At 43.1% G+C, this 23,101-nt stretch overlaps 1 protein-coding gene across 1 annotated transcript in view; it reads left to right on the top strand.

Moving 5' to 3' along the window:
- Positions 1 to 373: 373 nt before the first annotated feature.
- sema4c (sema domain, immunoglobulin domain (Ig), transmembrane domain (TM) and short cytoplasmic domain, (semaphorin) 4C) overlaps positions 374 to 23,101 on the top strand; it is a 106,111-nt gene continuing 83,383 nt past the window's right edge. The window contains exons 1-3 of the mRNA XM_048618441.1: positions 374 to 494; positions 11,432 to 11,508; positions 12,911 to 12,979. The gene's annotated coding sequence lies outside the window, so the exon portion shown is untranslated. The remainder of the gene's footprint in view (positions 495 to 11,431; positions 11,509 to 12,910; positions 12,980 to 23,101) is intronic.

Raw genomic sequence — 23,101 nt, 5'->3', positions numbered from 1 at the left:
CTCAGCTGTGAGAAGGATTTACAGTTCAACTGTTCATTGTTGAGCCAACAGGGCAGGCTTCGTGTTCCTCATTGCCCCGATCTCATGACTAATCCATCTCTCACCAAGTGGAAAGGTAGGGTGTCTGTCCCATTTATCACAGATTTGACTGCCATGTCTTCCCCATTCACTGGTCAGTGCAAGAATAATGAGGACTGAGATAGGGATTGGGCGGAGTACTACAGCCAAAGAAAGTGTATTCAAGAAACAAAGAGAAAAGAAAGATGTGCAATGATACATTGCAATTTACGACTCCAGGGTGTGCGAAACTACGTTACAGCCATTGAAGGATGTTTCTTGTTCATTCACAGGATATCAACACTGCAAGGAAGGCCAGCATTTATTGCTCATTCCTCTTTTCCCTTCAGGAGGTGGTGAAGGGCCATCTTCTTGAACTGCTGCAGGTGAATCCGAATGCTGTCAACGAGGGAGTTCCAGGATTTTGATCCAGTGATGTAAGGGCATGCTGATATAATTCCATGTCAGATTGGTTTGTGATTGGCAGGGAATTTTCATGTGTTTTTTCCATGCATCTTCTGGCTTTGTCCTTGCAGATGGTAGACGTTGTAGGTGTGATCAGTGGTGGTGGGAATGAATGTTTAAGTTGACGAATGGGGTGGCCAATACAGTGAGCTATTGTGCCCTGGATGGTATTAATTTTTTGGGTGTTTTTGGAGTTGCCTTCATCCATGCAAGTAGAGAATAACTTGTGCCCTATAGCAAGCACTGAGGAGTCTGGAAGGAGTTAATTGCCTTAGAATTTCCAGCCTCTGATGTGTTTTTGCAGCTACAGTATTTATATAGCTGGTCAAGTTCAGTTGCTGATCAAGGATATGTCTTGGAATTTGGACATTGGGAGATTTTGCAGTGGTAATATGATCATTGCCTCAACCTTGTGACACATATGTTACTGGCGACATTTCAGCCCAAACCTGAATGCTGTGCAGACGTAGCGAATCACTGATTTTATCAGTGTCCGAGGAGTCCTAGATGATGCAGAACATTATGCAGTCATCAGCAAACGTCCCCATGTCTAGCTTTACAATGGAGCAAACGTTATTGAAACAGCTGCAGATGATTGGACCTGGGGGTCCTGGGACACTGGGACACCACAACTATCTTCCCTTGTGCTCGGAATGATTCCAAACCCTGGAAAGGTTTCCTTTATTCCTACTAACTTAATTAATTTTATCTCAGGCCTCCTTGTCTCACATTTGGTCAATTGCTGCCTGCATATGAAGGGCAGGCACTCTGACATCCCTTCTTGAGTTCATCTCTTTTGTCCATGTTTGTATCAAAGCTTTAATGAGATCAGGAATTTAGTGTGAGCAGGTTATTGCTGTGCTTCTTTCACTCAGATGATGATTGAGAGCAGGCTGATGGGGTGTTTGTTGTCTGCATTTGATCTATCCTGGTTTTTGTTGTGTGAATGGAGCATAACCAAGCAACTTTCCACATCATCGGGTACGTGCCACTATGGTAGCTGTAGTGGACAGCTTGGCTAGGAGCTGTTGTCATTGCTGTAATGTAGTGATGTGAGTATAATTAGAGAATGAAGTAGAAGCTTAGGAATGGCCATATATTGTCCTCTTCTGTGACTGACCAATTTCATTTTGTAGCACTACAACAATTGGCATCGACATGGCACCAAATTCCATGCTGACTCAAAGGAGTTAATAAGAAGGGTCTCTATAACCCATCTTAAAAAAGGTAGCTTGTAAACAGTGGCATAACAGATGGGGAGTTGCATTTAAAAATCAAAATATAAACTACTGAGCCTAGATTGTGAAAACACAACTGTCAATCGTGGAACAGTGAGAAAGAGATATGCACAAGATGACTTTTTCGGAGAAATGGAATGTTGCAGAGCTGAGAAAGGTAACAGAGAGAAGGAAAGTTCGGAGATGCCTTGACAGAGTAATATGAGGTTGAGAATTGTCTATTTGGAATTTTGGGAAACTGACAGCCAGTGGCAAGGTGCAGGATCGAATGCAGACCATTGTTTGCCTTGAGCTGATGTATCAGGGGAGGGAATTCAATCACCAGAGCAGTGGAATAGATGAGATGGATGAAGATAGCAGCAACATGTGTTGATATAGTAGAAGGGCGGATGAAGAGGTATGGAGGTCAGTGTTTTTTGTGATGGAGAATACTGAGTGTCATGTCTGACTTCCTCAATGATGAAGAAGGGAACAGAGAGTTTGTACATTCTCCTTGTGTCTGTGTAGGTTTCCTCCAGGTGCTCCGGTTTCCTTCCATAGTCCAAAGACGTGCAGGTTAGTTGGATTGGCCGTGCTCAATTGTCCATAGTGTCCAGGGACGTGTGGGTTAGGTGGATTAGCCATTATTTTAGGGTTACAGGGATAGGGTAGATAGGTGTGTCTTGGTGGGATTTTCTTTGGAGGGTCAGTGTGGACTTGTTGGGCCGAATGGCCTGTTCCCACACTGTAGGGATTCTATTAAAAAATCACGGTAGTTGAGAACAATCAGAGGTAATGAGGTCAGATTGCTGTCTGAGAAGAATAGCCACCGACTTCAAGATCTTTTGTAGTTACTCTGTCAATTCCTTCTTAAATCCATAAATGCACCTCTAATTTGGTTGCTGTTAACCACAGGAAGTTGTGCCTTTCAAATACAGGGTGGCATATTCATGCCAAGGCTGTTAGTGCAGAAGAGGTAAACTGATCCTGTTGTGAAAGCGAAAGAGATTTGAAACCACAAACATATTCAGGAGCCTATTTCCTGGCTCCACAGCCAATGGAGATGACATTGTAATTTGTGACAAAAGGTTGTGAATTATTGCAAAGAATGTCCCCTGGAACCGGTTTTGCAAGGTGGCTGAATTATGAAATGAATCCCTGAAATACTATGCCTCTTTCATACATGCACCTATTAAGTTCCCATTGTGTGTATTTCGTGCATTTAGAGGAACTCTTGTGAAGGCTTTTAGGGGGAATTGGGTGAGCTTTTGAAGTGGAAAGGATCTCGGGCTCCATAATTTCCTCATCATTGAAAGTAAAAGGAAAAATTGATAAGGCACTTGAGAAATTACTTGAGGGACATGGCTTTATGAATTGGATTCTTGAATAGAAAACAAGGAAGTCATGCTAATTTGTTTACAAAGGACTGATCTGGCCTCAGCAGGAGTCTAGTGTACAGTTCAGGGCACCACACCATAGTAACAGTGTCAAGGTAACCTGGAGAGGAATATAGGAAATGGCAACCACTGTTGAACTTCTTTTTCGTCTTTTCTGACCTTCTGTAAGACCTTGACTGATCTGCCACGTAACCAACTCTGACTGAAAAACAATTCAAGAGGCATTTTGATTTGATTAATTTAGTACGATCACATGTACTGAGATTCAGTGAAAAGTATTGTTTTTGCATGCTATCTCGGCATACTTTACGTAAGTACATCAGGCTAACAGAACAGAATGCAGAATATAGTGTTCCTGCTACAGAGGAGGTACAGAGAAAGATCAACTCTAACATACGAGAGGTCCATTCATAAGTCTGACAACAGAAGTGAAGAAGCTGTTCTTAAATCTGTTGGTATGTGTTTTCAAACATTTTTATGTTGTGTCTGATGGAAGAGGGTGGAAGAGAGTATAACCAGGGTGGGAGAGGCCTTTAATTACGTTGGCTGCTTTCCCAAAGAAGCAGGAAGTGTATACGGAGTCAGTGGAAGGAAGGCTGGTTTTTCGTGATGGACTGGGCTGTGTTTACAACTCTCTGTAATTTCTTGTGGTCTCAGGCAAAGCAGTTGCCATACCAAGCCGTGGTGCATCCAGATAGGATGCTTTCTGTGGTACCTCGATAAAAATTGTTAAGAGACATTGTGGACATACCGAATTTCCTTAGCCTTCTGAGGAAGTAGATACGTTGGTGTGCTTTCTTGACTGTAGTGTTGACATGGGTGGACCAGGATAGATCATTGGTGATATTTACTCCTTGGAACTTGAGCTCTTGATCACCTCCATCTCAGCGCCATCGATACAGACAGGGGGTGTCCTCCACTCCGCTTCCTGAAGTCAATGACCAGCTCCTTCATTTTACTAACGTTGAGGAAGAGAGTGTTGTCTTTACACCATGCCACTAAACTGTCTATCTCCTTCCTGTACTGTCTCCTCGTTGTTTGAGATGCAACCCACGATGTGGTGTCATCAGCAAATTTGGAAATGGAGTTAGAGCTCAATTTGGCCACACAGTTGTGAGTGTATGAGGAATAGAGTAAGAGGCTGAGTATGCAACCTTACAGGGCACTGATATTGAGGATTGTTGTGAAGGAGGTGTTGTTGCCTGTCCTTACTGATTGTGCTCTGCAGGTCAGGAACTTGAGGATCCAGCTGTAGAGGTGGGGAGCAGACTCCTAGGTCTTGGAGTTTGGAAATGAGTTTTGTTGGAATTGTGGTGTTGAAGGTGGAGCGAAGTCAATAAATAGGAGTCTGACATAGGTGTCCTTGTTATTCAAATGTTCCAGGGATGAGTGTAAGGCCGGGGAGATGGCGTCTGTCATGGACCTATTGTGACTGAAGGCAAATTGTAGCATATCAAAGCAATCTGGGAAGGTGGAGTTGATGTGTACTATTACTAACCTTTCAAAGTACTTCGTAATGATGGATGTTTTTGCCATGGATGATGGTGACAGGACCTAGGGAGTGGAGGTGGGTGAGGGTGAGAATTGGTCCCTGACCTGTGCATCAGATACACTGCTGGCTGGGACCAACACTGACTGACAGCCTGGTGGACAGACCTGATCCAAAGCCTCCACCCTGTTAAGACATGCACAGACACAAAGCAGGGACAATAAATCTGGAAATCACATTGTGCAATGACCCAGGCTAAAAAAGTAAATTACAGAACAATCTCAGAAAACCTGTAACTGTTGGTTACACTGCTGAGCTGAGACCTAACTCCAGATGCAGAGTACAAAAGAGATTCGCTTGGAATACACTCAAGATGAGGGAGTTGAATCATGTAGTGATGATGGTGAAGCTAGGATTTTTTTTCTTTGGGCAGAGAATGTCAATGGGTGTCCGTGCAGGAGTTTCCAAATTTCAAAGGTATTTTCATAGAATACATAAAGAGAAACTATTTTCTCTGGCAAGTGGAATCCAGGGGTGACAGATTTTAAATATGGGACAGAGGAACAAGAGGAAAAATGGAAACATTTGTTCCCACAACACAATATTAAGATGTGGCATGCGGGACCTGAAAATCAGATTGCAGACCCATTTTCAAAGGACAAATGGAAATGTCCTTGTGCAGGAGTATGCAGAGAAGAAGTTGAGGAGTGAAACTCGTCGTGACAGGATGACCAACCAACTCCTGTTGTAAATGCTGTGTCACTCGAGAGTGTGGTTTTTTTTGTTGTGAGTGAAGGGAATGTTCACTAACAACTTCATTCATTCATTCAACCAAATTGACTTGTGATGGCCCATGAAGGGGAATGTGTTCATTATCACATTGTGATCAAAAGTTGTTAATACTGGTTGGAGAAAGGTTGGGTCTATGTCGATGAACCAATTTCAACCCAGTTGAGGCTGGGCTATATTGGAGAGTGTGTTTATACTGTACAGAGTATAATGGAGAAACTGCATGAAGTCAGCCATCCTGGATATCCTGGATTTGAGGCATTTGTCCCATATCCCAAGTTGTTTGCTGTGGGGATGCCATTTTTCCTGTACTTTTTGTTTGCTTATTTCACATCTGCATGGAATGGATCTCTCTACTGCAGTCTCTGCTCTGTACTACTGCAGAGTTCCCAAATTGAACTCCAAAATTTACCTGTGTCTTTTTCTCCACATAATCTGTCAGACCTGTTGAGTTTCCCCAGCACCTCTGCTCCCATTTGTAATGATTTGTGTTTTGAAGTTATTCCTGGTAGGGTACAGTCCGCTGAAATGGAACAGGTTTATTGACCCACGACCCAGCTGGGCTCCTGGTTACAGGTCCATCTTGATAGGGCAGTACTGGTGTTTTGTGTGCCCTCTGCTATATTATTTCAGAATGTGAGGCCCTTCATATTGGCAAATTTGACTTTTTAGTACGTATACTTGTACAGTGAAAGCATGATTTGCATTAAGGGAACACTTTTCACCAGCTAACAACATCCCAAAACTCTTGACAGTGATAAGCACCTTTGAAGTGTGGTCACTGTTATACCAAGGAAGTGAAACAGCCAATTTGCACAGAGTGAGTTCATGCATACAGTAATGTAGTAACAATCAGTTGATCTATTTTTAATGATATTAGTTGAATGATAACTGTTGGCCTTGACATGAGAGACCATGTCCTTGCTGTTCATTAAAATAGTGTAATGGCTGAGGTTGTTGACGTGCTTGCCGAGCTGGCTTGTTTTTGTTCAGATATTTCGTCACCATGCTAGGTAACATCATCAGTGGAGCCTCCAATGAAGCGATGTTATTCTACTCCACTTGGAATTTATACTGTCTGGTCCGTTATGGTGAGTAGTGTCATTTCTGGTTTTGATCTATATGGGATTGAAGTATGGGTGGAGAACCATGCCTCTAGGAATTCCCATGCATGTTGATGTTTGGCTCGGGCTGCTTGGTCTAAGCCAAACATAGATATGCACAGGAATTCCTAGAGGCATGGTTCTCTACCCATACTTCCATCAACAAACATAGAATTGGACCTCATATACAAACCCATGTAGATCAAAACCAGAAATGACACTACTCACCATAACGGACCAGACAGTATAAATTCCAAGTGGAGTAGAATAACACCGCTTCATCGGAGGCTCCACTGATGATGTTACCTAGCATGGTGACGAAATGTCTGAACAAAAACAAGCCAGCTCGACGAGGAAGTCAACAATCTCATCCACAGCCCGAGCTACAGACCTTTGCCAAAACTTTAAGTATAATGGCTTCTTTAAAGTCCACCATAGACAGTAGGTTGGGTCTTGGTTCAGTGCCTCATTTAAGCAGTGGTCCCTTCCGTGCTGCACTGGAGTGTCAATCCAGATTTTTGTGCTCCTGTGTCTGGAGCTGAAGTGGAACTTGTGAACTCCAGAAGTGAGACAGTGCAACTAACTGAGCAATGGCTGACAGTTCCAGTACTGTCATCATGACTGCATGTCTTGCAATTCACTGAACATGACTGCAGTATAAGTGGAGAATTATATGTTTTCTGTTCACATGTTGTAAGCTTTGAAACTGGCTGTGGGAAACATTTTGCCAGCAGATGTTGTAAATCATGACCCAATCATGAAAGGAGCAGGAGAACACTGGCATCAAATGCTCAGACATCTGCCTTCTGAGAGCATCATTCCGGTGATTGCAGTCCCCTTTTAAGATCATACACTGTGGCCCCTCTAATGGTGACAGCAGACAGGGTAGCATCTTTGAAGCATTAACAGCAGAACTCTGTTGATTTTGCAAATGAATGAGTCTGTGTTGCACAACATCTGAGATCATGGTCAGGGCAGTCCACAGTGCACACTATACAGGATGTTCTGCCCTATCATTAAAATTATGATGTGTATGCCTCAACTCCCCGGGGGTTTTGGGAAATGGGAGATGATGCTGTTTGGAACAGGATTTCCATGCAAGCCATCAGAGATGCTCGATCCACACAAATTAATTTCTCATTTGTTTTTAAAAATATAAATAAACTCTTTGCAGGTTTCTCTTACTTTGTGCTCCAGCTGCTGACCTGCCTGCTGTATGCCTCATTCTTCATTAGAGCCCAGAGGCAGTGTGCAATAGCAGTCTGCTTGCCCACAGCTGTGCCTGATGGCATCATCTGATTACACATGTGCTAACATTCAAGGAAGCAATTGCTAAATAATACTGAGAAGGGATTTTCCTCTACCCAGTGCCAATCTCTCCTTCCTCCTCTTTGGCCTTGAAGCAGAAGGTGCATTACTGAGTGCTAAACTGTCGGACATAGTTGTTTTGGATGAGACCTTAATCTGAGGATGCATCTGCCCTCTCCAGTGTACTAATGGACATATCAGACTTTTAATTCCAACATGCAACAGCTAAAACATGTCTGAAGATGCAAAATCATCCTGTGAAGTGTCACACTTGTACGGAGTCGGGGAAACTGCATACAGAAAGACTAAAATGGAAGAGCTCATTGGTGGTCACTTGTAGGCGAGGATGACTCTCTTCCGCTCAGGGTGAGTCCATAGGTGGCTGTACAGACCAATGCGGCTACCACAGGCTCTGCTGCACTTGGGGCAGGGGGTGGTCACGGGAAGGGGTAGGTGGAGTGTTGGTGTGGCAGCGCACTCCTTTTCCTGGTTTCTCGTGGCTTCCGCGTTTTCCCAAAGGCAGGTCTCGAGGTGCTCGATGCCTTCCCACTGCTTCTCCTCCACTTTGGACGGTCTTGGACCAGTGAATCCCAAATGTCTGTGGGAATGCTGCACTTCTCCAGTGAGGCTTTGAGGCTACCACTGGGGTGTTTCCTCTGTCTACCTGGGGCCCACTTGTCATTTCAAAGCTGGGAGTAGAGCACACGCTTGGGAAATCTCAAGTTGGTCATGCAGACAATGTGCCCAGCCCATCATAGCCAATCGGCCAGTGCGGTGTGGTCAGTGCCTCAATGCTGGGGATGTTGGTTTGGTTGAGGATGCTGGTGTTGGTGCACTTTTCTTCCCAGTGGATTCTCAGGATCTTGCACAAGCAAAAATGGAAGAACTAATGAGACACTGACTGTCCACTGCCCTTCTCAGCAGGGAGCCATCTCTTGCGGACATGTTTGAGCTTTACGCTTCCAAGGACACACAAAGAAAGCGTTTAAAAACTGACAGCAACTGCTGGTCTTTGTGTTAGTGGCCTGACCTCATAGCTGTTGACTATTTGATCATTCACAGCTTTACAATAGCCACTAAATTAGGAAAACAACTACCTCTTGCTCTGTGTGCTGCCCACCAACCACTGTTGAAGTGAAGCAAGACAACATAATTTCGATGAACTTGGAAAAGCAAGAATTTCAAAAGTAACTGCTCAACACCAATGTCAGCACGATCGGTACCATCCCATGTAACAGTCTCCACCTTCTACTACCTACTGTTCCCAAACAACTCAGAAGGACCTTTTCGGTTTAACTTGTATCTTATTTTTGCCTTTCTTCTCACTCCTGACCTGTGTGCTTGTGTGTTGCATTATTATTTCTTCTCAAACCTTGCAACTAACAATGTTGTTAACTGAAGAAAGCCTGGTTAAACTGGCTGTGCCTAAAAACATCAATTAATTTGCTCTGAGAGAATCATTACCACAAGGGAAGGGATCTATTCTGAAATTAACTATGTTGTGGCCAACCAACGGTGTGGGTGAATAAAACATGGGGCAGTTCGGTCCTCTTGACCTGGGATCTTAACATTTTGGTGTATCATGTCTGGGACCTTAGCAAACTTGGAAACCTTGCCTCAGGGCTTGTTATAAAAATATATATGCAATCCTTTTTCTAACTAGCTCACATAGAGACTGGCTGATTGTTGCATTTGTACAACCATCCCTACTAAAATCAGGCAATTTGACTTTGGCTCAGGTTGGAGTACCAGTCTTGCTGGTCAGTATGGCTGGGCAGTGCATTTACCAGGAACAGACTTTGGATTTCAGCTATAGGAACTGCAGATGCTGGAGAATCTGAGATAACAAGGTGTAGAGCTGGATGAACACAATTTCTGAAGAAGGATCTAGGCCCAAAACGTCAGCCTTCCTGCTCCTCTGATGCTGCTTGGCCTGCTGTGTTCATCCAGCTCTACAACTAGTTATCTTGGATTTCAGCTGTTAGTCAATGGCATATATTTTCCTTGTATCGTCATGATTATGGCCAGTAGGCTGTGAGTATAATGTGATTTAGGGTGTGAACCCTGTGCCTGATTGCAGGGCTGCTATCTCCCTGCACCCATCAGGTCTTCAACATGATTCACATGAGACCTGTGTCTGACTGACACATGAAAAAGCCTGCTCTAACAAAAAAGCATTCAGCATATGCGCATATTCAGAGTTTGCAATTACCAGAACAGCTCCCCCTGTGTAGCATTTGGTTAATTAGTTTCAGCAGCCATCTCCATGGCCCGCCTATAACATCTGTCTGAGACTGGCCACTTCATTCTTGTTTAAAACAAAAGTAATCCTCATTAGAATCCATTAAGTTCGATTTGACTCTCAATATATGATGTAAAGGAACTGTGAGTAGAGTGGGGAGAAAAAGCACAGGGCTCTGCCACACATCTGTGAATCCAGTAAAACACTTGCGCTATTCATCCTTATGTCGTTTCCACCTGCAAATTCAAAAACATCTAAGTGGGTTTGATCTGAACTTTTACCTTTGCATTTTGGATCCAAATGACCACACAGAATGGAGAGGGTTTATGTCTCCTGTACCTGCTGCTGTGTCATTGAAAGAAAACCTTGCACTGATCTCAAATCTTTCATGATCTACAGATGTTTACAACTATTGAAGTGCTTGGGAACTGAACTATTTGTTGTCTAACAGGAAGCACAACAGCCCCGAGGAAGGGTCACCGGACCCGACTCATTAACTTTGATTTTTTTCGTCACAGATGCTGCCAGACCTGCTGAGCTTTTCCAGCAACTTCTCTTTTCATTCCTGATTTACAGCATCCAAGTTCTTTGGTTTTTATCATGCGTGTTTAATGTCCATTTGAGAGGACTGATAGGGCTTTGGTTTAAGATCTCATTCAAAAGATGATGTGTCTGACAGTGTAGCTTGATCTGCATTTCACTGAGTGCTGTAGACATAATACTGTTTGGAGCAGGAGTGAAACCCATAACCTTCTGATTGAGATATGTGAGTACGGCCAACTGACCCGTCACTGATCAAGGTATTATGTCTGACAGGAAATCAGTTCAGAAAGTCTCCATACAATTAATGGTATCCACAAAATCATCTGCACAGTTCAGTATTAAGCATTAAATGTTAAAAGCCAATCAGATGTTTATGATGGGAACTAAAAATGTTAAATGTCCTTATTCAGAAGTACTTGTCCTCTTATGGCACATTGGCATTCTGGAGGGAGCACCGTCCTATTTCATCTGCTCAGTATTTAGTTAACTTGGAAAGTGCTGATGTGTTGAAATAAGCCAGATTTGAGGTTGACTATGTGTCAAACTGTTGATTGGCAAGATTTGAAGGCAGTACAAATGGCACTGATAGTTCTGTACTTGGGAAGTTCCAAATGGCTAGGATTGCTATTCGGTATTTTCTGAGATGAAAGTGTTGTTGATATTAACCGTCTCGCTATTTTGAGAACTGTGTCCTGTCTAGCCAAACTGCAGAAAAAATTACAGGAGGCAGGGACAGCCAGGGACTGAAAAGTTGCAAGTGTCAACAGCATGAAATGGAATGGTTCCATGTTGGTGTAAATGTATCTCTGTTCCTTAACCAGATGAACCATCTGTAATGCAACCTCCTGAAACTGGTCAATGAAATTTGTTGGAACAGAAGATACCTTCTTGCTGGCAGGTATGTTAAGCCCTTGAACAACCACAAAACATAGTTTATTCTTCCTCACAGAACCTCTGCTGACAGTCAGTGTTTTCCTGTGAATTGATTGGGACACAGTCGTCTCCTTGGAGCAGCTCTTTCAGGGGCTAGATAGGTTGAAAATTGCAGTGTCAATGATGATCTAAAATGACTCCAGAGAAGCAAGGAAGCGACACTCAGTCAAAAGGATTCAAAATTCTTGGAGGGCAGGGGCCATATTGTTGTTCAAGGTTCTGTACCAGTGTCCATTAGAATTCAACAAAAAAAAATTTCTTTAAATGCCTGAATTTACATCCTCAAAATATACAAACCAACACATGTTGGTATCTCTCCTCTTTCCCACGAAGAGTCGTTGTGCTTGGTAATCTTGCCTTTCCCAAAAACACCCATTAGGTGGGTAACCTCCCTCTAGAACAGCCAGTTGTTGACATTAACAATGAGAGGCAAGTGCTTCTTGGAGTACATAGCTCCATCTTTAATTTGACTTTTAGAATCATACAGCACGGAAACAAACCCTTCGGTCCAACCAGTCCATACCGACAATCCCAAATGAAACTAGTCCCACTTGCCGGTGCTTGGCCCTTATCCCTCCAAACATTTCTTATTCATGTACTTTATCCAAATGTCTCTTAAATGTTGTTACTGTACCTGCATTCACTGCTCCCTCTGGCAGTTCATTCCACACATGAACCACTGTCTGTGTAAAAACGTTGCCCTCCCTGTCCTTTTTAAATCATTCTCCTCTTACCTTGATAATATGCTCCGTGGTCTTGAAATTGCTAATCCCAGGGAAAAGACACCCACCATTCACCTTATCTATAGACCTCATGATTTTATAAACCTCTATAAGGTCACCCTTCAACCTCCTAAACTCCAGTGAAAAACTTCCCAGCCTATCCAGCCTCTTGTTATAACTCACAGCCTCCATTCCTGGCAACATGATGGTAAATCTTTTCTAAAACCTCTCCAGCTTAGTAATAACTACAGATCAGTATGAGAGCTGAGGGGAAACATTGCCCAGGATATGACAACCTTGAGAATCTGAAGGTTTCATGAGTGTGAGTATCAGGCAGCTTTCCAGCACCTTCATCTCCTTTTCAGCTTTTTGGTACTCGTCATTATACCCTTTGGAAACCAGTGGTGCCATTTCAGGTGACTTGTCATAGGTCTGGTCTGGTGAATACACCACATGGTTTTTTTAATTGGGGGTGAAAAATCTGATTTTTGTCTAGCGACATTCGGAATGAAATTACACTGGCATCTCCCTTTATTGCAAACTGGGGAAGACTTGGAACTTTACCTTGCCTTAAAAAGTATTTGAGTGTTTGTTAGAATACATCAGCATCTCCTGAATGTCCTGTCTTTCTGTCTCATTTTGCAGATGAAGGATTTAGCAGCCAGAAGCTACGTTAAATGGCAACAATTGTTAGACTGGAACAGAGTCTGGAAGGTAATTGTGTTCAGCTGCCACATTACCCGGGAATGTTTGCAGCTCATAATGAGGGAACAGTGATTGAGTCTGCCATCATCTTCCAGAATAGGATGCAGATGACCTTTTGCACTAAATGAAGCAAGGAAAAAAAAAATCCTCGGGTCAAATGTGATTTTGCAGATTTAGTGTCTAAAATGAGAGGGTGTATTATACCGTATTATTTTGTCAGGGACAATTCACCCATTCCATGACCCTCAAAAAGAGTGGTTATTGGAAAGAATTCAGTGAACAAATGTAGGGTTTATTGCAATATTGGGGAAGATAGCAGTGAAGTGAGTGCACACTTGTGTCAGACAGCGTGCATTGTTCCTGGGCAAGTCAGCTTGATTTTTCTGATCCTGATCACTGTCCAGTGCCTTGTGTTAAGATTTGCATGTACCCTGTTATTGGTTGGGAAAAGGAGAGCCTTTGTACTTTGTGGAGCTGGAGCAACACAGAAGCAGGGTCCCGCCTGAAACGTCAACTTTTCCTGCTCCTCTGATGCTGCCTGGCCTGCTGTGTTCCTCCAGCTCCACACTGTGTTGTCCCGGACTCCAGCATCTGCAGTTCTTGCTATCTCTAAGCCTTTGTATTTTCACATGATGCAGGGGAACTCTCTGGAGCTACCCCAAAACTGTGTGTGACAGACTCACCATTAGGAGAGTAGATGTTGCTGAAAAATGGAAACAAACATCTAGGGTCATCTTTAAGGGTTGCAGTCCTGTGTGAGAATAAGGGCAGGAATGATGCACCGTGGGTAGGTATATTCCTGGACTAGTAATCCAGAGAGCTGGATGAATGGTCTATAGCCATGAGTTGAGTTCATCTGCAGTCATGGCAGCTGGGGAACATAGAGTCGTTGATTAAATGATGCTGGAATAAAAAAGCTAGAACCAGTCGTGGTGTTCATGCAAGTATTAGTTATTGTAAAAATATGCCTTGCATTGTCTTGTTATTCAAAGAGGAAATGTGCCATCCTGTCCTATTCTGGCTTACATATGACTTTAGATTCCCAGCAATGTAGTTGACTCCCAATTGACCTGTGAAATGGCTGAGCAAGACAATCAGTTATAATCAAAAGGTGGGTCACCCCTTTTGGGATGGGCAATAAATGCTGGACTTACCTACATCTGTGAACGGATCCGAAAAAAAGTAATTGGCTTGGGATCACAAAATAGTAGGAGTAGGCAATTCAGCCCATTGAGTTTGCTCCACCTTTGATTGAGACCATGGCTAATCTGATCATCATCAGCTCTACTGTCTTTTCCCCAGAGCCCTCAGTTCTCTTACTGACGTAAAAGCTGTCTGAGTCCACATTGAATTTATGTAACGACCTAACCTCTACCACGCACCGCAGGAAAGAATTCCACAGTTTGAGTACCCTCTGAGAGAAGAAATGTGCAACCCCTTAATCTGAGATGATGCCTGAGCACTCCAGTTTGAAGTAGCTTGCAAGAAGAGTTGTGGTTCAAGAAAGCTGACATCTTCATCTCTAATCATTCTTAAATTGGTGATTGATTGCTTATTGGTTCCTGGAATTAGATGCTAAATGATACAGCAATGGACTAATTACATATATTTGCGCAGAGTGGAGACTTCCTGAAACAGTGAATAGATGTTATTAGACTGGATGAGGATTGGAAAGATACTAATGCAGCCTTTTCAATGCAGCTGGCCAACTGGGCTCCACAAACATCAACGCAATTCCCCAGGATGTCATTGCATGCTTCCATGCAGATTTATTACTTTACAATAGAGTATTTCACACACAGAGAACTCGCTAATTCTCAGAGACTTGATAATCATTTTTTAAAAATCATTTTTTTGAAACATCATTTTCAGAAACTCATTTTGTCTTGCTTTGTTCTTTTGGAAAATGGTTCGGATCAAGCACATACACCAGAATTTATTTTCAATTTGTTTTTGCTGGAAGTGCGATGCTGTATGATGGCTGTCAGTTATCTGCATTAAGTGATACTGTGTTGATGCATACTGGCAATGTTGCAGGTTAAATCACCCGTTCTAAGACTGATTGGAACTGGGGATGTCTGCTTTCTTCAACCACAGTTCTCATGTGCAGGTTACTTTAAACTGGATTGCTGTTTAGCTTTTCAGATTCACGCTAACAGCAGCTCAGAAACTTTGGCTGTGTCACCTTGTATCAGCAAATCTGTTAGCTCCAAGTTCAGCTGTTCACAGACTGTCCTGGCTAGTTGACCACTTTCCACTCTCCATAAGTTTGAAGTGATACAGAACTCTGGCGTCCACGTTTTAACTTGGATCAAGCACCATTCAGTGGTCATCAATCATTATTGGCACTTGCTCCATTGATGCTTTGTTTTTACTTTACCTTGTTTTGGTTCCCACCCCACCCTATCTCTGTCATCAGTTCCAGTTCTATTGCCCTTCTAGATTTTTGCATTCATCCAACTCTGTCCTTAGGTGTATCTCCACTCCTTAGGTGTATCTCCACCTATCACTATTCAACCCTTGTCTGCAATATCTTCAGGGCCTAAAGCTCTGGAATTCTCTCCTTCAGCTTTTCCATCATGCTAACACTGTCTCAGTGAAGACTGTCCTTTACACTTCAGTTTCTTTGGCCAAACATTTGGTTCCATGTATCATTAACTTGTTCTATAGCAATCTAGAAAACATATCAATGTATTGTATATTTTGATTATATAAATCAATGTACCAATGAAGCACGTTGAGACACTTGGTTATGTTAAAGGAATACATAGAAACATAGGAGATAGGAGAAGGCCCTTCTAGCCTACTCCGCCAGTCATCACAGTCATGGCTGATCGTCCAACTCAGTAACCTCATCCTGCTTTCTCCCCATAACCTTTGATCCCATTCGCCCCAAGTGCTATATCTAGCTGCCTCTTGAATACATTCAATGTTTTGGCATTGACTACTTCCTGTGGCAGTGAATTCCACAGGCTCACCACTGTTTGGGTGAAGAAATGTCTCATCATCTCCATCCTAAATGGACGACCCCTCAGACTGTGACCCCTGGTTCTGGACATACCCACCATCGGAAACATCCTCCCTGCATCTACCCTGTCTATTCCTATTAGAAATTTGTAAGTCTCTGGGAGAACCCCCTGCATTAGTCTGAACTCCAGTGAAAACAATCCTAACCTAGTCAATCCCTCCTCATACATCAGACCCGCCATCCCCGGAATCAGCCTGGTAAACCTTCGCTGCACTCCCTCGAGAGCAAGAGAATCCTTCCTCAGAAGGAATTTGCCGATGACATGAAGGTTGGTGGAGTTGTGGACAGCGTGGAGGGCTGTTGTAGGTTCCAACGGGACATTAACAGGATGCAGAACTGGGCAAAGAAGTGGCATATGGAATTCAACCCAGAAAAGTGTGAAGTGGTTCATTTTGGAAGGTCGAATTTGAATGCAGAATACAGGGTTAATGGCAGGATTCTCGGCAGTATGTAGGAACAGAGGGATCTTGGGGTCTACGTCCATAGATCCCTCAAAGTTGCTACCCAAGTTGATAGGGTTGTAAAGAAGGGGAATGATGTGTTGGCTTTCATTGGCGGGGGAATTGAGTTTAAGAGTCGTGAGGTTATGCTGCAGCTCTATAAAACTCTGGTTAGACCATACTTGGAATATTGTGTTCAGTTCTGGTCACCTCATTATAAGGAAGATGTGGAAGCTTTAAAGAGGGTGCAGAGGAGATTTACCAGGATGCTGCCTGGACTGGTGGGCAGGTCTTATGAGGAAAGGTTGAGGGAGCTAGGGCTTTTTTCATTGGAGCGAAGAAGGATGAGAGGTGACGTGATAGAGGTTTACAAGATGACGAGAGGCATAGATAGAGTGGATAGTCAGAGACTTTTTCCCAGGGCAGAAATGACTATTATGAGGGAGCATAATTTTAAGGTGATTGGAGGAAGGTATAGGGGAGATATCAGAAGTAGGTTCTTCACGCAGAGAGTGGTGGGCATGTGGAATGCGCTGCTGTGGTGGTGGAGTCAGATACTTTAGAGACTGTTAAGCGACTGTTGGATAGGCACATGGATAGTATAATGTAGGGTATGCAGGGTAGTTTGATCTTAGTAGGATATCAGTCGGCACAACAGGCCTGTACAGTGCTGTACTGTTCTACGTTCTATGTTCTATGTTCAGAAAAGAAGACCAGAACTGCACACAGTCTTCTAGGTGTGGCCTCACCATGGCCATGTAAACTGCAACAACGCATCCCTGCTCCTGTACTTGAAATATCTCGCAATGAAGGCCAACATACCATTTGCCTTCTTTACAGCCTGCTGCATCTGCATGCTTACCTTCAGCGACTGGTCCACAAGGACACCCAGGTCCTGCTGCACACTCCCCTCTCCCAATTTACAGCCATTCAGGTAATAATCTGCCTTCTTGTTTTTGCTTCCAAAGTGAATAACCTCACATGGATTGATGTCACTGCTATGGTAGTTGAGCAGTGCTAGAGTAAGTTCAGGGAAAATCAGCCGTCAGTCCCTTTTCTAATCACTATGCAGTGATGCTTTATTTGGCTGTCAGCACCTTCAGCTGTGTCACTGACTGTTAACCTGGCACACACAGCCCATATCAAATCATAGCCCTTGAAGATGACAAGCGCAGATAGCACCTCAGATGGGTACCCCTGTAAGGCTCAGCAAAACTTGGCCCACATGTAAAAAAGGATGGTTTTGAAGAAGCCTCCCACAAGTCAAGCAGGCCACTGAGTTGTCTCAAACTGTGGGTAAAGAGGGCATACCACCACCACTTTGTCAGGGTCAGGAGGGACAGGCTGTAAGTGGTGGCCTTATCCAGTGACTCATCCCCAATCAAAGAAAACTTGCTTTTCAAATAGCTGGCACCGATGTTGGGAAATTCTGTTGCTCTAAGACTGTGTGCAGCTTGCTTATTTTCTCTTTCACAATGAGCAGGCCGTTAACGCTATGTGAGGCCTTTGTGATATGAGTGGGGGTTGTAATGGTACATGAATGGAGCAGCCCACAGCACAAAAGTCAGTGAATCTCAGCAGGGGTGTAGTGCAACTGAACACAAAAGGCTTTCCTCTTATCCAGACTTCAAGGTCACAGAGCTGAAAGGGCGGCAGGCGAACATGTTAAGTGTCTTTTGCTTAGCAATTGTGACTCCAGGAAAGGCGACTCCTCAATGTCACTCTGTGTTGACATTCCAAACCCTGTGAAAGAGACAGGCAATGAATTTTTAAATGGCACACAAGCCTCAATGCCCTTCACTATCACTGAACCTAGATTAGTCAGCACTCAATTCTTCTCTTCAGGCACGAGGTCATTGGAGATACATCTGGATGAGCGAGCTTCTTCATCCACCTTCTTGTCCTGCCCAAGCCCAGTGTCATAATACAACATTATAATTTAGGTACAGAAGGAGATTCAGTCCATTGTGTCTCAATTGGCTCTCCAGAGCGCAATTCAATCAGCTTTCTGATGAAGGGTAACTGTACCTCTCTTTCCACTGATGCTGTCAGACCTGCTGAGTTTCTCCAGGACTTTCTGTTTGTGTTTCAGTCAGTCACTTTGCCAAACTCTGTCCTGCAACTCTGTAGGTTTATTTCCCTGAAGTGCTTATCCAATTTCCTTGTGAAATGGTTGATCATGTCTATTTCCACCAGCCGTGTTAGTGGCTAATACTGGGTCACTATCACTCACTGCATCAAAAACTTCTCATGTACTTACTCCATACTTCTCTTGTAGAAACCTTTAAATCTGAGTCCCTTACCGTCAGCTACCGGGCACAGTTGATCTGTTAACCTTATTTCAACCACTCAGAATTCTGTTCACCTTTATCAAATCTCCCCTCAATTTCCTTTGCTGCAAGAACTCCAGTTTCTCACTTAACCATGTTGCTACAATCCATCAGCCATTGCATTTGGTCCTGTTTCTGTTGTCCAGGGGAGGCCTCGCTTCCTTCATAAAGTCTGGTGATCCAATCTGAAAGCACTGCCCAGTTGAGGCTAAAGTGCATTACAGAAGCAGGGATGAGTCTTCTGCAATTAAGTGGAAGTCCTTCCATCTGGTTTGAAAATAAAACCAACAAGGCCTTATGTTGCACTGAGCCTGAAGGCTCTCAGGTTCAGTGTCACTGATTATTCTGAGTTTTCTGATGATAGCTGAGGCTGGAGTTTCGACTTAATAGAACAGTTTTGCCAAAAAGGTCAGCCAATAGTATCTCAAATAAAATCAAAATATTTGGATGCTGGAAGTCTGGAATAAACGAAAGTAAGTGCTGGAGAAACTCAGCAGGTCAGGTCGTATCAGTCGAGAGAGAAACAAAATTAACCTCTTCAGTCCGAGATTAGTCTTCTTCTGGAGGAGAGCCGTAGCGGACTTGAAATGTTAACTTTGTTTCTCTCTCTGTCTACAGACCTGCTGAGCTTCTCCAGCACTTTATTTCTATTTCATTTATTAAACCATGTGATTAAAGAGGATTCAGATCAAACTGAGGTTTTGAGGATGGTGTCTCGTTCTTGCTGCTGATTTTAGTAAAGGTCTGGAGTTTCCATCTAAACCTCTCTGCATCTCAAACTCTTGCACATTTGGTAAGAACACTTAAAACCTAACATCTGATCAAGCTGTTTGTTGCCTGACCTCGTATTTCCTTTTGTGGCTTGGTGCCAAAATTTATTTCGTAATGCTCCGATGAAGCATCTTGCGAACTTTAATTATGTGAAGGACGCTGTATGAACGCAAATTGTTGCAGACATTCAAGGATGGAAGAATTCAAGAACGTCACTGTGACTGATGGTGCATAAATTTATGAGGAAAGAATGAGACATTTCAAACTTTTCAGGTTGAAAAGGAGAGTCTGATTGATGATTTTACACAGTTAGATGAGATTGCTATGTGGATAGAGTCCAGAACATTTCTTCATTCTTGTGAGCAAGTGGGCTGCTGTAAAATAAAACAAAATTCCCCCCATATGAATGGGTATTAAGAAATTCCCAACGTACAGAAAGAGTGATTCCTCTGTGATTTTGTACTTTTGAAGGTTTGTAATGCTGGACTTCTTATTATTCTATTTTTTTCTCAGAATTTGCACTCAAGAATCTGTACCTAGGTACCTCTGTACCTAAGATGGCGATGTAAGTGGTGACTTGTAAACTTTTCACTGTACAAATGCGAGTACATGTGACATAAAGCTAATTCAATTCAGTATGTGGAACAGACTTCCAGACAGATGAAGTGAGGGCAAACATGTCAGACTTCTTGTTGAAACCATTCAACGATGGGAACAGCAGTTTCTAAGAGTTCTTTTGTGTAGATAAATTAGGACGAGTGAATTACTTTCCTCAAATCGCTGTTGACACAACCAGTGCGTTGAATGTGCTTTTCTTGCTGCTTCCTATCACCCCTTTTTATATTGTAATACAGTATCACAAGGAAGCACAAAAACTCAATGACTCATTCAAGGGATCACTGTTAATCAGGCTGTTGAATGCCATATTTAAACATGAAGGAATCACGGTCAACAGTGAATTTCCTTTGCCCTCCATCCAAATTTGATAACATGATTTATTCTGCCATCCTTGGATGATATACAACTCAGCACTCACCAAAGATTAACAATGGGAAGAGTAAGTGGAGGCCAGATGTAGAATAATGCAAGTCAGTTGTTAATCCAACATAGGACAATGACTCTCCCTCTAGCACCAATTAGTTGTGAAGCAGTATTCGCTTAGGCAGATCTGCAGATTATGTCCTTAGTAAAGGATAACATAGAAGACAGCAAGCATATAATCAATAGAAGATACCTTGTTCAGCAATGTTTAACAAAGTCATTCAGCAGTGTTGGAAGTGAAACTTCACATTGATGCGTGTTCTGTGAAAATCGGATTGTATCTCACTCAGGAGCATGTTTATTCTCAGTTTTCTTCCTTCCTCTAATAAGGTCGCTGACCTGTGCTCAGGCACAGTTACACAGGCATTGCTGTTTGGCAATACCTCAGTCAATTAAAGATTCTGTTTTGAACTTGCACAGTGAATTTCAGAGAAAAGGCAAACTTGTCCATTTTGTGCTCTCAGGATATTGCAAAATACTTTTTTACCCAAATAAGTAGTTTTGAAGAATAGTCACTGTGCAATACGGAATACTTGGAGCCAAATTGCATACTGCAAGCTCCGACAAGGACTGTGTGATAATAAACAGTTAACCTGTGATCTTGCTTCAGAAATAAATATCAGTCTGTACAATGGGGAGAATTTCTCTTGTCCTTCATTTAAATTATGTTACGGGATTGTTTCTATGGTCACGCAGAAGGGTACTTCAGTACCCCGTTTAAAGTCTCAACCAAAACTCAGCATCAATGACAAGAAAATCATCTTAGTGTTTTTGAGTTCAGTGCTCTGAAGAGGAACTGGAACCCATATTCTCTGATTCTGCAGCAAGTGTGCGACTCAATGATGTATGGCTGACCACTGAATGGATCAGTCTATCTTGTAGCCCACTATTATGGACTCGCAGGTATTTCCAGTAGGTACTCTTGCCCTACGACCAGCAGCAGAAGCATAGGTCAGTCTTTTTGTCCTTTAGCCATAGAGTCTGAGATGAATAAAAGCACCTAAACCTCTATGCAGGCTGTGACAAATCTGGATGGACCTGCAAACCTTAGTGGTGTGGTGGACTGATTAATTAGAGAGGATAGTCAGTCTGTGCAACTGAGGGTACAAGAGGTGAATAGCAAACATGTCTTCCACCTGAAATTGATGAATGATCAGAAAGTTTTTTTTCCTCAAAAATATACTATGTCCAATAAATCATCTAGAAGTACATTCAAATGTTCCAAATCAGTTCTGTACATTCTTTGCAGAGAGAAAAAACAAACGAAACTATGGAATTCTGACATTTCTCAGAGCTTGTGTACAGCTGCAAAAAAAAAGGCATTTTCTACTTCTGCAGGAAACTATTTCTGTTCATTTGGAGGCATTGAGATCCGACAACGAAATGGACCGTTGTTATACTTTGGTAGAAATACCTCAGATGGCAATCTTGCCCTACTGCACCTTGGCAGCAGCTGCCGCAAGCTTTAGTGCGTTCCTCAGCATCTACTGCTGGACCTTAGAACGTGCCAGTCCACAACAAGGTAAACTCTTTAACTGGAAGACTAACAGGTTTCAGGCAGATTAAAGAGGGTGTTTCACTAAGTTGATAGTCTTCCAGGCGGAGTCGACATTTGTCTTTGTGTGCATCCCGGGGAACAGACCATGGAGCACAGAGTCCAGGGACAAACCTTGACACGAGCCACTGCATCTCTCTTCAGACCTTCTTTGCAAAGGCACATTCCAGAAGCAGATGTGTGACAGTCTCTTGCCCTCCACAACCACTTTGAGGGTAGCACACTGTGGCGCACACACAAGGATCTGACAAGCAGTGCTGTTCTCACCACCAGCCAAGCTACGTCTTAGTGCTTGTTCGAAAGTTGTGGTGATGAGGGAGTCTGCCCAATGACCTTGACAGTCTGCTCAGCAAACCAAGATCTGCACCCCCCTTCTTCCTGCCGGGTCTCGAGGATGCTATGTGATGACCACTTGCTGGTGGACTTGTGGTCAATGATGTATCTGTTTGCAAAATTTTCCTTGAAGGATAGGTGATACGGAAAGCTCCAAGTGCTTGGTGTCTTCCATGGCACCAAGGCTAGAGCCATCCTTCGCAATACCTGGGACAGTTAGAACCTCAGTACGTAGTGACACTTGGTGGAGCTCAGGCTGGTTCTTTGTGTCTCCTGTTATTTTAGGTCAGGTGCTGTTGTCACTGGCTTTTGATGGATGAGCCATCACAATCAGTGAACTAACCAGAAAAACTGTCTACATGATTGATTTCAAAATAAGCAGTGTAATAAACAGCAATTTACTCTGTATGTTATGTGCCTCCTCTCGGAAAGACAGAGTATAGGCAGCTTTATTTTGAACTTAAGTTTTGTTGTACCTACGTTGGCAGGGCTTGATGGGACAGGGTAGAAGCAGTTTTATTCTACAGTGAACTTGTGTTCTTCTTTTCCTCGGAATGTTTCACGAAGACCATGTAAAAGGCTTTTCACTTTGTATTCAGCTTGTATTGTAACTGCCTGGCAGCATCAGATGGG

The sequence above is a fragment of the Rhincodon typus genome, chromosome 40 (assembly GCF_021869965.1).
Source record: "Rhincodon typus isolate 14 chromosome 40, sRhiTyp1.1, whole genome shotgun sequence".
NCBI lineage: Eukaryota > Metazoa > Chordata > Chondrichthyes > Orectolobiformes > Rhincodontidae > Rhincodon > Rhincodon typus.
Note: the sequence above shows the minus strand (reverse complement) of the source record. Positions and strands in the feature narration are given on the sequence as shown.